This window comes from Aythya ferina (genome assembly GCF_964211825.1).
Source record: "Aythya ferina genome assembly, chromosome: 3".
Taxonomy (NCBI): Eukaryota; Metazoa; Chordata; class Aves; order Anseriformes; family Anatidae; genus Aythya; species Aythya ferina.
The window spans coordinates 10,469,335-10,487,110 of NC_140298.1; the positions used below are offsets into that span (position 1 = coordinate 10,469,335).

Consider the following 17,776-nt stretch of genomic DNA (forward strand, 5'->3'; position numbering starts at 1 on the left):
TGTTATACCCAGTTTACAGAAAGCTTCACCACTGTTAGCCATTACTCCTTGTTTTAATGCCAGTCCCCAACGTGCTTTTTTAATGATTATCAAACCATTATGGGCCATCCCCTGCCAAAGACATTGCCCAGAAATCCCTTGACCCGCCCAACGCTACTACTATGTCCAAGCTACAGCTGGTGAGAGCAGAGAAAGAGAGAAGTAGTTGGGAAATGGAAAGGAAGGGAAGGATTAAACGAAAAGCTCTGCCAGGATGTAGCCCCGGGGAGCTAATTCACCATGGGCAGAGCAACTTGAGGGAGGACTGAGTTTAAAGGGTCGGAGTCTAGAAGACAGCTGGTACTCAGCTGGTGATGTTGCTGGTTTATGTTGCTCCTGCGTAGCCTATAAATGACACCAGGATGTGTTCTTGATATACATATATATATACACACACACACACACATATATATATTTTTAAGTGACTTGTACAGGAAATTTTTCCTCATTGCATATAAAAGCTGTTCCAATTCCCCAAAGTAAGAGACTTGGCAAGTCAATTACAAGGAAAGTAGAAGTGCTGAAGCATATGAACAAATTTTAACAACATGTAAGCATAACTTTTATTGCCAACAGTAGATGTACATTGGAATTTGGGGGGGGGAAGAAACCCTGATGAAGTGGCAAAATGCAGTTGTTTTTCTTTATCTACAGAGAACACTGTGGTTTCATTTGCAGATGAATCACTTTGTTGTGATTTATTCAGTTTGTAAATGGATCTGATTTATTTTCCCAGGGGATTTGAGAGATTTTTAGTAAAGCAAGTTACCAAGCTGGCTAAAATGAGAGGAAATATAATTGCACTGAAATGTTTGAAGAAGATCAAGTTAGGGTTTCACCTGCCAGAACATTTTGGCAACAAAACAGAACAAAATCCAAGAATTTAAGGACATAAACAAAAAAGGCTAAGAAACCCCAAACAAGCTGGTATCAAAAATGAGGGAAAACTATGATTTGGACTAACCAAACACAGCCCGGCCAGTTGTTAAATGACAAAGTCTGTAAAGGAATATCCTGCTTTGGTGCACTCTGTTCCAGGGCACTGTAATGTCAACTTTGCCAGAGCAATTAAACTGTTTAATAATCAAACCTGGATCTCATTTATATGGCATATGAACATAGTAAAATAGAGCGTATGGAAAGTGTGCTGTACAATGAGATGTGGTTTATTTCATATCGCAAGTTTGCTGGTAATTAGACAGTTCATATCACAGGGAAAATGTTAACGCCTATTGAATATAATATATACAGGCAGCAGATTTGCCAGCTTCAATAGCTTTCCTGCACTGACAGTCTTTATTTTGTTATTTTGTGTCCCACTGAGAACATGGAAGTCAAAGATTCAATCCAAATCTCAAGAGCTAGCGGAAAGATCCTCTGGTTAACTCGGTGACATGTGTATCTAGCCGCAGAATAAAGCCTTCCAAAGATGAAATCGTTATACTTAAACCTACATACAGAATCCCTCATTCTGGCAATGTTTTTAAACCAACTGTGGTGAGCCTGCTCCAGACACAAGCAACTTATCCCAGAGCTTCTACCCAAGGATTTTTTTTTGCTCCTCTTCTTCCACGTGTAGCAAATGAACTGGATGCCAACAGTTTTCAGCATCGGTGCCGTAAGAAAGAACACAAAGTTTTCTCAATCGTACTCTAGCCTGAAAAGTCCTCTTCAAAACATCAGCCGCGTCAGATAAAACCTCTGCAACCAAAGGAGGCTGAACACACCACCGCCCCTCGTTAGAAACGCTTTCATCCCCAAGTTTTGGTTTGCGGAGCGGAGGAACAGCCCGATGCTCGACTTTCTGCCGCTGAGGGATTTATTTGGATAACTTGGCCACGTCCTCTGGCAGGAGAGGACTCAAAGTCTATTTTACTAGCCAGTGGAACACCTACCGCTTCCAAAGTTAGCATTTCTGCAGCAGGTTGGAAAAAGTTTACAATGGGCTTTGATGCCTTTGCTCAGCCACATTTCCTCTTCTCGGATTTGTTGGGAAGAGGGGGAGGGAGAAAAGGGAACAGGTCCCAAACCCTTTACTATCTCCTCTGAGCTTGTTGTCTTTTGTAAGCCACAAAGAACAGATTTTCTTTTGTAAATCCTTAGTAATTAAACGAGTACTTCAGTGGCTATATTCTTCAATGGTCTTGTTTCCTAGGTTTTGCCTTTGACAGTCATATTTTGCAAAGGCTGCTAAGATGACTAGGCACCTTACCCTACTTAACGCTAAACCAATTGATGCCCGTGCACACTGCATGAAGGAGGAAAAGTTTCATTAATGGCACTTCATTAAAGAACTGCACTGGAAAGCCCTAAATGTGACTGAACCAACCGAAATCCAGAGCAAGCTGTCTATTAGGAAAGCAACAAAGACAGTTTCGGAAACTGAACTCTGGCTCCACTGCAGCGGATTAGGAAGAGTGATGGGATTAGTGTTTAATGACTTGGGGCAAGAGACAAAAGGAATTTCGACAAAGAGGCTTAGATATGGAAGAATTAACACTCTCTATCCCAACCATGCCTCTGATGACTTCCAGCATTCTTTCCTGGCTCTGCTGAAGTTTGGGGGGGGAGCAAAACAAAAAAAGACTAGCGGGGCTTTAATACCTCCTTAGCCTTTTCTTATCACAGCTCTTTCTCTTTGTAAAGAATGAAAAGATCTTTTAATTTTTCTTAATCAATGCAATAAGCAAAGTTGCTAAGGGCTCGTGCTTCAGCACACTGCAGATGATCACATTCCCAGCCGTGCATTCATGGGTGATGCTTGCTGATGCTACAGATCTTTCTCTCTCTCTCCCCGTATATACATTTATACAGAGAAAGCACATACTTTTAAAATGACTTCAGAGGGAGTGGAATTTGCTCGCAATTGCATGGACTTGAGAAATCCTCCTTGATTTGGGCTTGTCTTCTATAATGGGGAGCAGGGTGATATGGGCAAGGGAGGATGTAATTCATGTGCTCAGGCCGTATGGTTAACCACGGATTTTCCCAGAGTGACTCGATTCAGGGCAGAATGTGTACAAACAACCAACAGAGCTCAGGACGTGGGGTGCAGGAGGTGTAAGTCCATTGGAGTGGCTCATGATTTACTTTAGCCTAAGAGCCAAAGAGAAGGAAGACTTAATAGTAGCTGTGTAACAGGGAAAATCTCTTCAAGCTAAAAATAAAAATAATAATTATTATCAATATTAATAATAATAATAAAAACCAGAAGGAAGCCAATCCCCTCAACTGTGATATGGAGACATTAACAAATTTGAACTCTAAGTGGCACTCTAGTCACTGACCCTTTGGGTGCTCGTGTCAAGGAGACATTGATTAAATAAATACACCATGAACACCAACCACCTGAGTGTGGGGCACCTCTCCTGCGACATGCCCCAGGAGCCTTCCCAGTCCGCAGAACCGAGGGGAGCTCCTTCACATCCCTGAAGTAGGGCCCTTTCGAGCCACTGGTCCACCTGGCATAGAGGCAGGCAGCATCCTGCAGCTGTGCAAAATTTGCCAGCCCTGTAAACCAACTCAACATGTAGTTATTGTTATTATTATTTATTTTATTTAAAACCAACCCGAAGCGCTCACAGAAAAGCTAGGTATTCATTTCACATGTTAGCCAATATGAAATGCTCCCAGAGCAGCTTTAGACTCCAAAGTATTATTTAACCAGTGTGGTTTAGTAGGACAATGGCAGCCCCCTGCCGTAATCCATTCAGGGGCAATACCATCAGTCAGTGTGAAATTAAATACATTACAGGGTAAGAGCTTAATGCGTTTTATAGGCAGTTGTTCATCCACATCAAACTTTAGCTTTTAAAATCCTAACATTTGATCCCACAACAGGAACCATGCCTTGAGAATAAGATTGGCACATTTGCACTGCCAGCAGGGCAGAAAAAGCAGAGCGCAGCCTTTAGTGGGAAATGCAATTGCCTGAGAGGGAAAAACGTTCACATCAAGAGAGCTCTGCAGAGCCACAATCACTTGTAATACACAAGGCAGGACTGGAAACGTGGTAAATACAGTGCCAGGCAGTGGGTTATTAGAATCACTGTTTCCTGCCGCAGTGCATACAGATACCGCTTGCAAACCTTTACATATAAAAATAATATATATTTTTTTTGTTCACTCATACAAAGTCAGGCTCTGCAAGCTGTTGTAGCAATCCTCACGTCCCCTGGCTCGGGCAGGAGGTATTCCCCCATCGGAGTGCAGGCTCTTGCCTTTAGGCTAGCTGGGTGCTCCTCCTTGCCAGCGGTTATGCCCACACAGGCTCTAAAACCAATATGCTCCAGCTTCCCTTTGCCACAGAAACAGCCCGAGCTGTGAAAATAGTTCAGTCCATAAAAGAGATGTACGGAAAGTGCCAAGCAGTGGAGGCTGTTAAATCCTGCTCTCAGTTACACTTGCTTAATGCAGGAGTAAATTCCATTTGCTTCAGCCGAGTTACTCCGGATATAAATAGGTGTAAGTGAGATCAGAACTTGGTCCTTAGAGAGCCTCTGCCTTCTGTGATGCTGCTTCTTAAAATGAAGTGCTGATAAGCCCCAGTGGTAAAAAATTATTATTTAAAATATCTTCAGAGCTATCTGTTGCCCAAAATGGCTTTTAACTGTTGAAAGAACATCAAACATTAAAAAATGCATAATCTGCTCTCAGCACCGGCACACAGTGCCAGGAATATTCGTCAGCCTTATGTTTTTGGATCGTATGTCACAGTGGATTATCTGACACTCCATGAACATTGACTGCTTCCTCCAGTTGCAGCTACAAAACTTGTTCTCAGGCATGTCACTGGATGCTCCGAGCACCACGAAGTGGACCCTGCGATCACAGCGAGGGTATTGTATCTCCCCAGCCTCTGAGCAATGCTATGCCTTACATCCCGATAATGCCTCCCCCTTTGAACAGAAAGAGCCAAAAGCAACTTTGATGAGTTTTCTTTAGCGATGAACATTTGGATAACTCTTTAAAATATTCCAGGGCTCCAGATGCTATTTATCCAGTGGCGTGATTTGAGAGCCGTAAGCCCCACACCTAAAGAAAGGCTTTATTGCCTGGGGTGAGTGGGTGGGAAACTCTTTAGGCTCAAATGGGGTCAGTGAAGCTATAGGCAAGCGCTGCAGCTGACTCCGAACACAAAGGGGGAAGGGCACAGAAAGAGGATGCAGCCAAGTCAAAGGAAGAGCTGAATTTATTTGCAGGCTTGCATTGTCTAGCTAAATGGGGGCAAGAGAGGGGAGTCCAGGAGCCTCCTTTGCAAAATGTTTCAACCAGGCAGAAATATTTTAATTGATATAAAAGTCCCTTTTTAAAAATTATTTTTTACTCCCTCACCCCCCGATGGCCAAATCAGTCCTTTAAAAGATCTCCTTCAGTCTCTTTTTCTTCCTTCTGTCCATTTGCCTTATGTGTTTTTCTGGGACAAGTGGAAATCTGCTTGAGGAGATAAGGAAAAGTTCTCTTCCCTAAAGCCACCCGCCTCTTGCTCTACTCCTCTCCATCCATTCTTTCCTGCCCGCCTATAAAACCTTCCCAGGTTCAGTCCCTTCCCCACGCTGGAGCTCTGGAAGCAGGAGAAACATTTCTATGTCCCATATGCTCCTCTGGGATGCATCCCAATCATCTGATGCTCTGTAGCTCCTGCACGGGCATCACACTGCTTGTCAGCGATGTGCAGCTCTGAGGGCATCAGGCAGGTGCCCGAATTGAACCATTTTAAATCTTCCTCTCTTCCCATCTTTTTCTTGCAGTGGGAGACCGCAGGGTTAAATCTGCCAAGCCTCCTAACCCCGCGAACTCGCCACACCAAGTGGCCAAGGACCACAAGACGTGCGCTGCTGCCAAGAAGAGCCAGAGGGATCGGCCACCCCCCCGAATGGCTTGCGGTCACAAAAAGCCCAGCTGTGCTTGGGTCCTCTGCTCAGCCACAGACTGGGGTGAGACGGAGACACCAGTAGGGCATCCCCAGCCACCACGTCAGGTTTGGCTCTCCCAGCAGTTCCTGGCCACAGCCAGCCCCAGCTCAGACATAGATTTCATGTCAGCCCAAGAGCCAGCCCTTGGCCAACCCTGCACAGCAGGGAGGAAGCGATGTCCTGACACAGTAAATCTATTTTTTGGGGGATGGAGGGATATGCTTTTAAGTTTTTTTCCACTTAAACTGTGTTTTTTCAAGCACCAAGGGTGGGGAAGGAGAGTTTTGGTAGCTGGACACCCAACAGGCTGGAGCAGCACCTGTGGCTGGTCGTGAGCCACCCCAGAGGCCCAGGGGCACCAGCTCTCGGACTCTGCAAATGCAGCTTGTCTACAATTTATTTTATTTTATTTTTTTTCCCAGTGAAATGTGCTAATTAAAAGAAAAACTTAAAAAGGATGCAATAGTAATTTTGGTGGAGAATGCTCAGTTACTACCCTCCCTGTTTGCAAGGGTCAAAATTCAGAAGGACCAACCAACTTATTTTAGGGCAGATGTTTCACTTTTTTTTTTTTTTTTTCTCCCTTGGGAAGATAAAAAAGAAACCTTTCTGAAACTTATCTAATGACAAAAGCTCTGAACATGGAAAACATATATGGGAAAAAAGCTTTACAATAAACTTCTAATGGAAGGGAAATCCACACGTGTGGTTCACGGCAGCGTTTTTCTCAGCTCCGGGCTGAAGCACTGAGCAGTTCCCGGGAGGACCGACTTGGCCTCAGGCTCCCACACACATTCCCCTGCTCCCCCAAATTGCAACCCCGCTCTTAACCTTGTCCCCTCAGCATTTCTGGGTGGGTCGGTCCCGAAAACACCTGCATACCTTTTGCCACTCCTCGTCTCAGCTGAAACCCGTGCCTGCCTGCCATTACCTCACCCCACGGCGCAGGTGCACCTCGGGGCTTTTCGGGAAAGCCGATATTTCTCACAAAACAGGTGTGGGTGCGTGCAGAAGGGTAAGGGGAAACGCACTACGGAGCGATCCAAGTTTTCCAAACCCGGCGCCGTTTGCTTAATTTCTTCATTCGTGTTCGGCGTTTTTACCGGCTGATGCTCTGAAGGTGCCTGTGCAACGAAGGGACTATTGAGAGCTCTGCTATAACCACTTCCAAACCATCAGAAGGTGTTTCCTCTCCCGTTCCCAAGCCCGTTATTGCCTGGTCCACGTTGAAAACGAATGCCACAGCCAGGATGTTCTCCCAGGCATGTAATGACGGCATTTATAGTTCAATTTGGCTCTCACCAGCGGTCCCGTACGGCTGCTCTGAAGTGGGAAGCGAGCTCGGAGACCCGTACCCTGACTGTGCCGCCTGCTTCCAATACTTACCCCGAGCCTTGAGATATTTGATAGTTTCATTAGAATTTCAGGCTTGACTTCACCCTGCCCCGCACCCCCAGTAGGTTTCAATCCCTTCTGGTTTTGGACGCAAGCCTGCAAACATAGCCCAGAGTCAGAAACAGGAAGGCAAACAAACCCCACGCTTTTATCACACGGTTGTAGCACGATGCTAGGGACTCCAGCTCCTGATTGTAGACCCTGACTCGTTATATACCTTACAGACACTTTACTATGGAACTGCGTAAGCAGTGGTAAGTTCCTGCCTGACTCAGAGTAGAGGAGACCAGACTCATGTCTCTTAAGCAAATAAAATACAAAATTATTCTGGCTTCCCACTAGGGAAACTGAGAAGGCGATAGAGCCCTGAATTAAACCTGGCAAAACCCCCCGAAGGTTGGTTAACTAGCTTTTCTCTATCACGTTCATCCTCAGATGTACAACAAAAAGAAAATGGAGGAAGGGAAGCGTCCCCATATCTGTACACCTCTAAAAAAAAAAAAAAAAAAAAAAAGCCAACAAAACCCAGGAGTACCAGGAAGTAGATCTAAATTCAAGATGTTTCTGACCAATTTTTGCTATCTCCTTATACGTGGATAGCCCAGCTATGGGGCTCAACTGTTTATTATCCAGACAAAACTCTCAAATTTCACTTACTGCTGGAAAATGCAGCTTCTTCTGTTCTTTTCTCTATCCCACGAGTTACTTGATTTCACCAAGCCAGAACACAGTTCATAAACTGTCTCCATGACCATTGTAGTTGGATGTTTTCTTTACATCAGACTGCTTTTGGCAAATACATACACAGGCTAGCCAACGCATTAGACTGTTAAAATAAATAAATACCCTAAAAATATGGCAATCTTTGTCTATAAAACCCATAAAAACACACAATTCTTTGTTTAGAAAAGCTGAAACCACACAATATTGTTGATCAACTTGCCCCGTACCCCTGCAAACACAGCAGCTTGGGTTTGCAAACACCTCCTGCACTCCTGTGGGCGAAGCATTGACTACGGGACCGGGAGCCATCCCCAGGGGCAAACACAGTGCCAAAGCCTCCCAACGAGACTTAAGCATTGCATCCAGCTCGTGCGGCCCTTAGGAAGCTTTGCAAAGCCAGAGGTTGGACTCAGCCTCTTCTAAACTCCTCTCCTCCTTTCCTCCGTGCTTCCCCAGCTGACGGATGCCCAAAGCCTTGGTGGCTGAGTAAACCACCAGCACGAGCCTGTCTCCGCAGAAAGAAGCACTTATCCAGAAAGCAAAGCAGCAGCTCGCAGGTCACCTTTGTCAACACCCCGAGGTGAGCTCTACAGCAGGAAGTCACCGTGTGCCATGCCCTGCTGCTCGGGGCATTCCCCTCTGTATTTGCCTTGCCCCACGGTGCAGTATTTGTGCACGGCGCGTTGACTTAGGCACGAGACGGGCCGATAGGCCACGCGGAAAAGGGGTTTGTTTTTTTTTCCCCCCCCCTTATGAACCGCTATCTTTGATCCATTTTTCATATGTTTCCCCGTGCAAGTGCACAAAGACAAATATTCATTGTAATATTTATGAACACAGCCTGATAGTTACTATGGTTTCAAAGAAAACAGTAAAAATGGATACGAGAGTGGATGCGCCGCACATTAGGCAGCTCTAGGTACAGCACATGTTATAAATTCTGCTCAAACTGACTCACTTCTTTCGATGAGGTAAGTGTTGACATTAGACAATTTGGTGGGGAGCATTTATTTCTGCATTTATTAAAATGTCAGTAACAGCAGGAGTAACACCTCCTAAAAGGCTTGCAGGTGCTTGTCTTCCAAAAATCCAGCGTTTGAAGAGGATAAAACGCACAAATTACATTTAAAACGATTCACCGTTGTCGGAAAGAGAATAGATACATTCAGGTGCTTAATTAATGCGTGTAATACATAATTAATACCACTCAAATCCAGGGGACTGGCCAAACTGCCAAATTTCAGCATGTTCAAAACGCTCCGCAGAATCAAAGCATTAAAGTAGTGCTCGAGCTGATTTAGACACATTGCCGAAACAACATGCTTAATTTATTCAAGGGCTGTGCTTTATACATACCCAAATGCAGGTGAACGCTACCTCTGAAATGTAAAGTACTCAGCTGCAAAGGAAGTGAATGAAAAATATATTGGGAAAAACGCATTCAATATGTAAAAATAGCTCTGCAGAGGTCAGGGTGCTCGGCAGCTGAAGCAACGCGTAATGACTACAGCCGAAGCACCGAGCTGCTAGGACAGCGCAAAGTTTTCTCATCCTCTCTCCCAAAATGTTTCAGGAGGCTGCTTGTGTCCCCCTTTGCTCGGCTCCACAAAGCAAGGGGTAAGGACGGAGTAAGACGTCGGCTTGTTCACATCACAGGGAAATACAAACTGAGGTCAAGAAAACCACAACATCTGGAACGTGAGAAAAGGATTTACTGTTAAGGGCTTAATGAACTCTGAAAATAAAGTTCTCAACATTGCTAATTTGTTTGGGCTTCAAAGGGGAATAAAATGCAACGCTGGAAGAAGGTTTTATTGCTCTCCCGAAGAAATAAAAAGTACATCTGAGCTAAAATTAGCAAGGCACAATGACAGTAGAGATAGCGTCACTATTATTTAGCTGATGCTAGGAGAAAATGCTAAATGGCAACTTTATGTGCGCATTATTGTGGGAAGAGAGGAATGGCAGGTTCTTGGGTTTTGCAGCGCAGGGACAGGCAGCAGCCCTGACCTGGTGGGGGTCAGGATGTGCCGATGCCTGCAGGCAACAAGGATCTGCCCGCTGACACTCACCTTGCACCGGGCGGGTGAAAGGATGGACACAGGGGGTGGGTGGCAGGCCCTCAGCACTGGTTTTTTCTTGTGCACTGAAGTAAGCCGTACCAAAGCTTAGCAAATGTTTCTTCAGCCTGTTTCTGAGCAGTGCCATACCCACAGGCCTTCGCTCCTCTCCCCTACGCAGCCAGGTGCCCGACAAACAAGATGTAAAACCCATTTGAGGTTAAGACCTTGAATGACCACGCTGGTCTTGCCACCACTGACTGGGAGAGCAAATGTTTCTCTGCAAAGACACCACAGACTCGATCCCAAGCCTCCTTAAAACACAAATCATTCGCAGTTCCACTGAAATCAAGGGAGTTTCGACTGGGAAGGGACTGGAAATGAGAGACTCGGGTCCTCGGGATCAGTGACTGCTCTCCACAGCGAGACGAGCCCTGGAGGATTTTCACCAAAATTACACTTCAGCTTGTGTGCTGCTGCCCCAGTCATCACAGAGCTAGGTGCTTACACAGAGCTGCTTCCCCCAGCACGCGTGTGTACGTGTACTCAGCTTGGAGGGCACTGAGAGACAAAAAGCTCTGTTTTCCTTCCAAAAAGTCACACTGGGGACTTGGCTTCACAACACAGCACCGGAGGACACTGATGTCCCTCAAGTGCAGCACACCGGGAGACAGCCACCTACAGCACCCCAGCACGGCCTTTGAGTCTTTTGCTACAGCAGAAAAACAAACATTTCCCTTTACATCTGCTATGTTCTGGGCTTCCACACTGCATGGAAAATACACTCAACTAACACACTTAAAAAATCTCTTATAGCATCGTGGTGCATGCTGGAGGTTTTGGTTTGGGGTGCAGGTGTCCTCACTATCACTTTGCCACCATAGATGGCAGTAAATGCCCTTCATCTGCCCGAGAGGTAAAAACCTCACTGGTACCCTTATTTTCTCTTTTTTGAATCACAAAACCCAGTTACACAGTGTCCTCCCCGGGAGGATCTCTAAGGACATTACTGATATCAACAAGGTGAGGCTCTGGGCACCCCCAGGCGAGAGCATTATTTCCACTTTTTCAAGGACAAACCATCTCACCAATCTCACGTGCCCAGGACAGACAAGGGAAAGCTGTAGCAGGGCTGAGGGAACAACCCAAACCCCTGGGCACCTGGCTTGTGCCTTCACCTTGGTGGTAGGTGGCATTTGGGATGGGGACTGGGGGCAGCCCTGACTCCAAGCAGCAGCATCGACGGCAAATTTCATTTGGAGCGATCCAAGTGCTTCCTCTAACACCAGGCGTACAACAGGCTGGCCTCCTCCCCTTTCACAATTATTAATTGTAAAATAATGATTTCCCCGAGAAAGAAATTTAATTCTTCAAGTATACTCACATCTGTTTGCAGTAAATATTTCAAAGTGACTTCGGGGAGGAAGGAAAAAAAAAAAAAAAAAACCAACACAAAAATCCAACAACCCTTACATGAGTTTAATACAACTATTTCCAAGCATATGCTCATAAAATATTATTTGGGGAAGATTAATTGAAGCGCTGATTAAAACACAGTATTTGTTCGCAATGCCAAGAATGTGACTGGGAGCACTGAAACTCGCGCTTTAAACGCGTCCCTTTTGTTCCTGCTCCGCCGGGGCTCTGGGCCGAACGGGAGCAGGTTCCCCACCCTCGGCTCCTTCTCCCTCCTCCCCGCTTCGAAAAAATGGCAGAAACTGACCATTAGCTGTGGATTAGCTCATACATTAAATAACGCTGTAAAATATTTTTATGGCGCTACTTCTAGCGGTTTTAAAGATGACTGTTCAGGACAGCTAAAGCTCAGGGTAAAAGATATATCTGCACTTTTTTCTTTCTTTTTTTTTTTTTTTTTTTTTTTTTTTGAACCAGTAACAGTATCTTGAAGCAACAAAGATCACAACTGATTTCAGAATGGCAAAGCACTGGCACTTACAGTGAAATCATTCTCCCCTACTAAATATAAAATATCCTAAGTATGATCACCTCATAATAATTACCTAATCCTTATTATTTTGCTTTTAGAATATTTATCTAGGCTTGGGTTACTAAAATTTCAAATAATACGGGCCCTGCTGTCATGGCTCTTTATCCAAATGAATCGTAGTCTCTTGTAAACAGTTCTGTGATCTGATTTCCATTGGGACAGAAGTTGTAAAAGGCCAGGGATTTGCGATGGATTTACACGTATACTGTTTCAGTTAAGTTACCAAGGTCGACTTAACAGCCCTTTTCCTCCGAGTCTTAAATACATTTGCCACCCAGCCTCTTTCTGCAACATTCAAGGAAATGGGTGATGTGATTGTAAGGGGTGCTTGAACTCCACTGCGAGCTCCAATTTACGTTCTTTCAACCAGCGGTGGGATTTGATTTGATTTTTTTTTTTTAAACAAGGTCTGCTGAGTTGCTAGAAAACCAATTCTTGCTAATGCGCACACGGGCAAGACACAGGTTTCTTTGAGTTTTGAAAAGGTCACTCGGCTTCCCTGCCTTCGGAAAGCAGCAGAGAATAGCACTCACCGCTAAATCGTCCCGCAGATATTAGCGCGGCCCTCTGAAGGCCAGGTTTTGCTCTCAGGAAAAACGTATCAGATTACTGACCCACGGTAATAGGCAGGTCTTGCTAAGAGCCAAGCTCCTCCAGACTAAATACAAAACAAACAAACATCAACGCCCTTCGATTACTCGTGACGTTCTTGGGAAAGTTCAAACAGTTGGGCTTGCGGTGATTGCGCAGAAACGTACCGATAATAAAGGTAAATGAAACCCACGGTTAATTCTCAGGTCTAAATGGCTGGTTTGATTGTCTCATTCACTTGGCAAACAATTTCTTTTCTAAACGTTACTTCAGCCACAGATATAATTTCTCTAACACTGCAGAAAGAATCAGATTAAAATATGATACAGAAGCAGCACTTACCTTGGACTGATTAATATGCTTAAGCTGTTACCATGCCACCATGCTTAAAAGCATAAAGATACGCTTTTCTACACTAGTCTATATATATTGATACCTCCTGCGTGCCAGAAAAACCTCTTTGATTAGTCACACTAAACCACTGCTTAAGTGGTATGAATTTCTCAGGCCTGCACTTTCCATAATCAAGTAATAAATTCTGGGACTAATCATAAGCGGCGCTGTCTCTTCCACGCGACGCGCAAAGAAATTCATCAGGAGTTTCTTTAACCGCAGGAAAAGTGAAACACCTAAGGAATTAAAAATGCAGACGACAACTCAGAGCAAAATTCATCTCGCCGGTCGGAACGCCGACCGGCAGCTATACACCACCGCCAGCGCTCGGCTCTGTGTTTGGGGAGGGATTTTTGTTTGGGCACCAACTTCTGCTCGGTGCTGTCATTAGCCTAGGCTGCTTTGTCAAGGGAGAAAAACTGTTCGGCAGGTTAAAAAAAAAAAAAATAATAATAATAATAAAAACTATTGAAATAAAGATCGTTGGGATTTTCTTCTTCCCCTTTTCAGCCCGTCTGCCCGAGAAGGCGCGTGCATTGCGGTCTCGTACGAGCCAGCTCCCCTTTATCCGTGAGCCATCTTTCAGAGCTCGAACAATCAGCTTTGAGCAAGTGTGACGTCCAAGCCGGGCTTTTGAACTTGCAGTGAATATATGAAACCGTAAGATCTGCAGAATGCTCCTCAGCCCTAAATGACAACATTCTTCAAAACCGTGCATGAAATTTAATCTAATTCTTTTGTACTCATGTTACCGTACACTTGGCTTAAATGTTGCGTTTTTAAGCCAAAATGCAAAGTTAATCTATCATAATGCCCCTCCAGGTGAGATTTATTATAGATCACTTTCTAAAACCAGTGTGCTCGATGTGCATGTGCATACCATATTCATCTTATTATTATCCAGTTGAAAAATTCCCAGTGTGCGCAACGCCTCAGATATAATAGCAGGCATGCCAACAGAATATGACACTTATGCTAATCTGCACCCCGCTGTGGAAAAACATACACAAGGCTTCCATTACCACATTCATTAGGCTGCAGTGCACTTCATCTTGAATAGGGATTATGAACTATAATAGAGTGAAAACAGTTGATTGAATCCACTTAGCCAAATCTCTATGACATTAGCCAAATATTTCAGCGTGAGGAAGAGGAGGAGTTGAGCCTTCGCCTGGCGGGATGCGCTGCCTTTGGCCCATCTTTCCACGGTGCTTTTTGGTTTGGAAGGAGAGTGTTTGGGGAAAGCCAAGGTCCCGATGACACTCGGAGCTGGCAAAAATTCAGAGAGCTGCCCAAGAATTAGTCACGAGCAACGTGCAATGCCTGCAGACACACGCACTGGTCCTGCTTTTGCACAGATTCTTCAAAGACCGCTACCAAATTCTGTGTGCACCTGTTAGAAGCCGTCTTGGCACCGAGGGAAAAGATTTCCAGGTTGCCCATACGTGCAGCGAAAAGCCCCAGTGACATCATTATGCCACTTACATGGTAATCACATTCAGATGAAAAAAGACATTGTCCAGTTCCGCGTTCAAGTTTCCCAAGTATGCTTTGAGTGTATATTCAATTTTTGCTTCTACACAATACAGTTGCCGCCTGACAGCCTGCCTTTCGTGGCAGAAAATTGAACTCGAACTATTTAAAATATTGTCAGAAATAATAAAGAATAGAATACAAGTTACCACTCAAGAAATGTTTTGGAATTCAGTTGTGCCCAGAAGAAGAAAAAAAAAAAAAAAGAAAAAAGGAATGAAGCCTTCCCCATGCACAAGACTCAAAAGATGATAATAAAAACCTTCTGTGCTTAGTATTTAGTCATTTCTGGGACTCTCTTGTTTATATACTTCCTTTTAATGTAGCAACTAAACAGGAAGTTCCTGTTAGCAGCACTGTAATGTAACTAAAGGGGAGAATCGCTGAAATTTGTGAGAGGCGCTGTTCGCTGCGCTCTTTTTTATTTCATTTAAAAAGCAAAGAAAAAAGAAAAGAAGAGAAAAACACGGAGAGCGTCATCGAGCAACTAAATATATTCAGTATGTCTCAACTTTGTTTTGCTTGCATGCATCTGACCCGCGTTGCACAGTGCTTACTGGGGGGCGTTTGCTGAGCTCATTTATCCCCCGGAGCAGTCCCTGCTGCTGCAGTTCTTTTTCCACCCAAATTTTGGCAAAGCTGGAGGCAGCCCCGGCTGGGACAGATGACTCCGGCACCAGCCTGCAAAGGGGGGGGGATCTCCTCCTGGAAATGCGAGGAGGGGAGCTGAGGGATGAACGGTGCTTGCAGTGCTCCTCTCTGCACCTTCCCTGACTGGCGCTGCTGAAGAAGCCAAGGAGTACAGATAACGTGGGGAGCAGGAAAAGCAAAAGGTGGTTGGAGTGGACGGGAGGGTTGGGCAAAAGGAGGATTTGGAGGCAGAGATTTGTGATGGAAATAAGATGGGACTCGGCAGAGGGACAGCTGAGAGGGAGCAGCTGGCAGTGGTGCGGGATGAGAGACTGAACCAGTTCTGAAGTTTGATAGGGAAGAACAAACTCCTGGACCAAAAGCAGCTTAGACAAAGGCGAGGCACCAAGAGTAAAATCCAGCATCGCGTTACTCGGTGCATGTGGGAGGCTGGGCAACTAACCATCAGCCAGGCAGTGGGTATGGGCTGCAGGGGTTCAGGAACAGAGACATGCATCACGGCTCAGGCTTGTTGCTCCTGCTTGCTTGTTTTCTTAAATACACCTCCCATATGGAATTTCTGAGCATGGACAGTCAGCACCACTGCCAGTGCAAATGGCCCACTTCATAAATCCCCACTGGATCCTGGATTTGGCATTAGCCCGTGTAGGCTAAATCTGCTCCACTGGCATTACTTCCTGCATTTTCAAAGTCTTGCACAAAAACCAAAAACCTAGGTTTCTGCACGCATGCAGGTACTTACTTGGGAAGATGCTGAGTGCTATCTGAAAGGGTGACTCCAGTAAAAGCTGAGGTAGGTCGGTATTTTACGGTGCCAAAACTTCTGACTATATGCCTGGTCTTCCTGGAGAAAGTTTAACTGCTGATTTCAGAGGGAACAGGTCCACAGCCAGCACGAAATAGCCAGCAGAAGAACGAGCCCTGTATAAACTCCTGAAGGAAACGCGTCTCTGAGGAACGGCATGAGGAAAAAAGTTGTACTAAATATATAAAACACTTAATTTAGCAGAAAGAAGGAACAAACTCTGGGGATGATTTTTTTTTTTTTTTCCTTTTAGCTGAAGTCCAGCTTCTATTTCTCAACTTTGAAAGATAAGTGGAAGCATCAAACAGGTTGAACGAGGCACTGTTTTCTTGCTACAGGAACATGGCCCTTTGCACCGAGATTGTAATACAATCCATCCTCTCTGGGACTGCAAATGCTACAGTGCAAAACTGTGTTTGAAAACCTCTTTTATCATTCATCGTCTCCAGACTGAAATCATTTTTGACAACCTCTGCAGAAAACAAGCAGCTTTCTGGCTACTGGCGAGCCGATTAAAGGGAGGAAACACATGTTCACTGTCAGACAGAGCCCCTGGAGAAAGCATTGACAACCTTTTAACCTCCTTTCCCAGTGAAAGTGCCCAAATGTTTCTCTGGAACAAAACCCCAGCATTGTTTTAAGCATCTTTTCATTTAATGCACTATATTTTTCAAGATAAGTTAAAAGTCAGAGGAATTCCATTTTAATGTGGAGGTTTCCAAATCCATTTAATTCCCATGCAAATGGGAATGCAAAGAGTTATTAACGGGGAATATCTTTTTATGAACTTTTTTTTTCTACTCTTTCTTCTTCCTTTTTTTTTTTTTTTTTTTTTTTTTTTTTTTTTTATACTGTCTGACCACGGTTTAAATACCAACACATTGAAAAGTTCACTAACCTCTACAGTGATTTCTCAAAACAAGCCAAAAAGCCGCAGGAGTGAAATTTTCTGAACAGTAGGAAGGCTGACTAGCAGACATTATTAGCACTTTGAGCATTCAAATCTGGCCATGGAAACTTTTGTGAGTTACAAGATGCTGGGGCAGGAAGCACCACACATTACTGATGTATTTGTTATCAAGGGAACCGGTTTCCACTGTATTTAATCATCAGCAATAGGGGAAAATAAATTTTCTTCTCAGAAGTAAAACGAGGATTTTTTAAAAATATTATTTTAAAGAAAGGGCCTTCAGAGCAATTGGTCTGGCTTTCTTTGTAGTTATAAAGGTCCACTCAGAGGTTGTTTAACATTTAACCTTGCTATTTTTACCTTAATATCAGCAGCTGGAATAGTTCTGTCTGTTTTGATAAAAAGGAGACTTTTTTCCATGTTGCATATTTGCTTTTACAGCTGAAAGGAACTGTTCCAGCTGAAGTAGGTAACTATAAAACTGCAGTGGTCTGAGCCGCCTGGGAGAGGAGTAGATTATTTGATTAAATGTTCCTGTAAGTAACTGCACATGGCACTGTCCAATAACGCACAGTATTTGCTAATGAAAGATAAAAGGCTGTGAGCTCTGCAGGTACGACGTCCCAGGGGATTTGCTATTCCTTTTCCAAAAGCCCTCGCGCCGGCCGTGCTCAATAGCTCTGCTACGGTTTCCCTCGTCTGGGCTTTCACCGGGATTACGACTTGGCTAACAAAAGCCGTGGCGGGGGCAAT

General features: G+C 44.5%; 1 long non-coding RNA gene across 3 annotated transcripts in view; it reads right to left on the bottom strand.

The window, feature by feature from the left end:
* Positions 1–583: 583 nt before the first annotated feature.
* The window catches only part of LOC311434004, a 64,145-nt gene continuing 46,952 nt past the window's right edge, over positions 584–17,776 (bottom strand). The window contains exon 3 of one of the 3 annotated variants that reach the window (XR_014691189.1): positions 584–3,135. This is a non-coding gene — a long non-coding RNA (uncharacterized lncRNA). Of the gene's footprint in view, positions 3,136–4,158; positions 4,938–9,064; positions 9,764–17,776 lie in introns of those variants that run through there. The other 2 variants (XR_014691190.1, XR_014691191.1) reach the window with 2 other exon arrangements.